Genomic DNA, 4314 nt, shown 5'->3' with positions numbered 1-4314 from the left:
GTGTGTGTGTGTGTGTGTGTGTGTGTGTGTGTGTGTGTGTGTGTGTGGAGACGTGGTCTTGTCATGTTGCCCAGGCTGGTCTTGAACTCCTGGGCTTAAGCGATCCTCCTGCCTCAGCTTCCCAAAGTGCTGGGATTATAGGCCTGAGCCACCACCATGGCTGGCTTGAAGATTTTTTAAAAACTTGCCAGCTTAGATTTTATAAAAATATGATGAAGGGGTGATTTGGGTGTCCCAAGAGTGTTGGGACGGTGGTTCTGAGAAGCAAGGGCTGATGTTCTGTACTTGATCGGCTCTGCGGCAAGCCAGAGGCCCCTGTGATGAGCATGCCTGCAGACGCTGGTGGGCGCTTTGCCGTGTGCCAGGGGTTGGTGGCGTCAGCGTCAGTATCTCTCATTGTGAACATTCTTGTCTAAGATTTGAAATCAGTTTTTCATGATGAGAGTAATATGTACTCAGTGTAGAAAAAGTTAGCACAGGCAGTGCAAAGCTAAAGGATAATGCCTCATGATCCGTCGCCCAGAGCCCCACACGTGACCACTGTAATGTGGTTATGTTATGTTATGGCCTCCCAGAAATTTCCTGTACCGCTGAAATTTAACATCTGGGTATATGGGTGTGATGTGGTATCTCACTGTGGTTTTGATTTGCATTTCGCTGGTGACTAATGGTGTTGAACTTTTTTTTTTTTTTTTTTTTTTAATAATCAGCCATTTGTGTATCTTAGGAGAAATGCCTGTTCAAATCTTTTGATGACTGTTTTTAAATTGTGTCTTTTTATTGTTGAGTGGTTGGAATTCTTTATGGATTCTGATACTAGATGCTTACACTTAGAATATGATTTGCAAATATATTCTTTTATTCTGCGGTGTGTCCGTTAATGTTCTTGATACTGTTCTTTGAGATACTAAAGTTTTTAATTTTAATGAAATCGAATTTACCTGTTTTCGTCTTTGGTTATTTGGACTTTTGGTGTCGTATTTAAGAAATCACTGCCTAATACAAGGTCATGAGGATATGCTCCTTATGTTTTCTTCTAAGAGTTTTCTGACTGTTTCTCCCCATTCCCCCCTCCCCTCCCTTCTTCCCTCCCCCTTACTCCCTCTCCCATCCTGTCCCCTCCCTTCCCCTCCCCTCCCCTCCGCCTTTCAATTGTATGGCTGTGCCATTATTTCTTCAACCAGGCTTCTGTTAAGAACTATTTGGTCTGTTTCCCCCTTTTCTCAGTTATGAGTGGTATTGCCAAGATTGCCTTAAGTGTATGTCGAGAAGCATTTTTAAGTTTGAGTTAGCCCGCTTTCTCCCTCCTACTGTGGTAGACAGGAAAATGGCCCTGAGATGCCCGTGCCGTAATCCCCAGAACTGTTACCCACATGGCAAAAGGGACTTTATGGATGTTACTAAGAACTTTGAGATGAATGATCTTGTGGGCTCCACGTAATTATGAAACTTCTTAAAAGTAGAAGAGGGAAGTGAAAGAGGAGAGTCAGGGAGGGAGACTTGATTGTGGAAAGAGGGTGAGAGAGTTGCAGTGCTGTTGGCTTTGATGATGGAGGAAGGTTGCCAGCCAAAGAATGTGAAATTTTGGAAAAGATGAGGACACAGATGTTCCCTTGGAGCCTCGTGAAAGGCCCACAGCCCTGCTCACACCTGAACAAGCCTGGTGAGACTCACATTGGACTTGTGACCCCCAGAACTGTCAGACATTGAAATCACGTCGTTCTAAGCCACTCAGTCAAGTGGTCATGGCAGCAGAAGGACATGATTACACCTCACCTTTCCAGCCTTCGAAACTTCGCTAGGCCAAGCGATGCTTCGGGAAACCTCAGGTCACGGCCAGATGCTCCACCCTCTGTCAGCTTCTCATGTGTCCTTGAAAAGTCATAAAAAATGTTGACCAGAATATTAGCGCAGACAAGCCACATGGGAGTGTTCCTTTGGAGTGCCACTGCCTGGTTGTTTGGGTCGTGCACAGAACGTTGGTGGCAGGAGACGGTGGCTCCTGCAGGGGAGAGAGGGGAACCAGGTCTCCCAGGACCGGTGCTGGGTGCAGCCCTGCCTAGGGTCTCTGTTTAGCCTTCTGTGTTGTGTCGGCTTCCATAGCCTCACTGCTTCCTCACCTGTGCTCTTTATGTGAACACAGTATTTCTGCTTCATTGTCAGAGAGGGAGGAAGGCTTCAATGAGCTGTCCAGGGACCTCCTCGCTGTTTCTAATGTTATTTCCTTGGGGAAGAGTATCCCCAATTTTAAACTGCCGACACACAAATGACCTTTAGGAAACCCTATAGGTCAGGGGCTGCTGGGGTCTGTGGGGGAGGAGCAGGAGGGTTTCCTAAGCTCTGCCACTGATTTAGGGAGTGAGGTTGGGAGGAGTTTCCTGACATGGTAGAATTTTTCTTAATTCCTAGTCATTGAATCAGGTGTGTACCTATTCATACTTACACCCTTTATCTCCGGCTTCCTCTGGCTTCTGGCCTGGAGGGATGCTGGGAGAGGGGTGGGCTGGAGGGTTGGGGATGGGCGTGCCTGGCTTCCTTCTCAGGCTTAGGGCTAACGGTGGACAGTCACAGCCGCAGGCAGGTATTCTTGAGACTCATTGCTGTCTGCCTAGCTGGGAAGGATGTTGAGAGGATTACAACGCTAATTCAGTATTTGGAAAAAGTATCTGTAAACTTAAATAGAGATCCATTACATACCTTTTGTGGATTAGAACTGTAATTGACTTAGTGTTTAAGGCAGAAACTAAGGCCTTTGATTTAAAAACTGTTGACAGACCAGAGCCTAAGCTGCTTCTGTTTGCAGAGGAAAGCCGTGACTTCCAGTCAAGTTGAAACATAGCTCCCTTTATACCCTTCCCAGTTTGGCTTCTGTCATATTTTACAAAATTCAAGGCTTTTAATTTAACTTAGATTTATGACTCTTCCATGGACTGTCTTCAGGTTTTTCTCCAAAGAAAACCAGCTCATATCTTGACATTGTCAAAACAGCAATGAAACACACATCTTACCAAATGATGGCAAAATATTTGAGCTGAGAGATTGGGGTATGTGTAGTAGTATACTTTTGCAAGTAAAAGATTATGTCAAGCAGTCTTCTAAAGGAAACCAGGTTTTAGTTAACTGTTAAGGCTGTTCACCATGATTTAAAGCAATTCCTTTATTCCTCTTTTGTAATACGTGTGATTGAAACTGTACCTTCATTTTCTCATGCCTTGATGAGCAGTGCAGTCAAATCACAACATATTATGACTGCAATCAACAGATTATAGCATGTAATTATACTTTTTGCCTCTGTGGCGTGAGGAGTGGAGGGGCATCTCTTTTTGCACCACTTGGCACTCACTGTGGGGAAGGATGGTTCCCCGAAGCCCCCTCCCTCTTGTGTGTTTTGGGGTGGAGCGCCCTGTTCCTGAACAGCATGGATTGCACGTGCTTCTGAGTGCGGTGTGTGAGAGACCACTTTCCCTTCCTGCAGTTAACTCGCCAAGGTGCCTCCCCAGCCCCAGCAGTCCGGCTTCTCTTTGTCCTGCTGCCCGGTGCTTTCTGGTGGCCTGGCAGACTCAGCGCTGTCTTTTGAGTCCTTCGCAAAACCCTCCTCCGCATGCCTTCTTTTGTGAAAATCCTCAGTCCTCTTTAAGAGCAGGGCATCTGGAGCCAGACTGCTCTGGTTCAGCCCCGGCTTCGGTCCTTTGCAGCTGGGCAACCTTAGGCGAGACACCAAGCCTCTGTGTTTTTATCTTTAACATGGGGATGCTGGCTGGTGTCGTGGCTCATGCCTGTAATCCCAGAACTTTGGGAGGCTGAGGTGGGAGGATTGATTGAGCCCAGGAGGTCAAGACCAGCCCGGACAACATAAGGAGACCTCTGTCTCTGTAAAAAAAACTAGCCTGGCATGGAGACTGTAATCCCAGCTACTCTGGAGGCTGAGGCGGGAGAATCCTTCGAGCCCAGGAGGTCAAGGTTTCTGTGAGCTGCAAGCGTGCCAGTGCACACCAGCCTGGGGAACAGAACAAGGTCGTATTTCAAAAAAATAAAGTATAAAGTAAGTACAGTCACTTTCTTTACTTTTACTTTTTCCACTTTCACCCCATTCACATATAGTTGAGGGCTTGCTTGCCTTGAGTCTGACACAGGGCCGGGTGTGAGCCTAGACCACCCCCCCACGGCCAGGTGTGAGCCTGAACCAGCACCCACGGCCAGGTGTGAGCCAGGATCATCCTCCCAGGGCCAGGTGTGAGCCAGGATCATCCTCCCAGGGCCAGGTGTGAGCCAGGATCATCCTCTCAGGGCCAGGTGTGAGCCAGGATCATCCTC

General features: G+C 47.4%; 1 protein-coding gene across 6 annotated transcripts in view; it reads left to right on the top strand.

Annotated features, from left to right (window-relative positions):
* AGAP1 (ArfGAP with GTPase domain, ankyrin repeat and PH domain 1) overlaps positions 1-4314 on the top strand; it is a 616003-nt gene that overhangs the window by 60549 nt on the left and 551140 nt on the right. The window lies entirely within an intron of this gene.

This window comes from Sapajus apella, unplaced genomic scaffold (genome assembly GCF_009761245.1).
Source record: "Sapajus apella isolate SASKATOON/1434 unplaced genomic scaffold, GSC_monkey_1.0 scaffold10, whole genome shotgun sequence".
In the NCBI taxonomy this organism is placed as follows: Eukaryota; Metazoa; Chordata; class Mammalia; order Primates; family Cebidae; genus Sapajus; species Sapajus apella.
The sequence above is the reverse complement of the archived record's forward strand: the minus strand, read 5'-3'. Positions and strand labels throughout refer to the sequence as shown.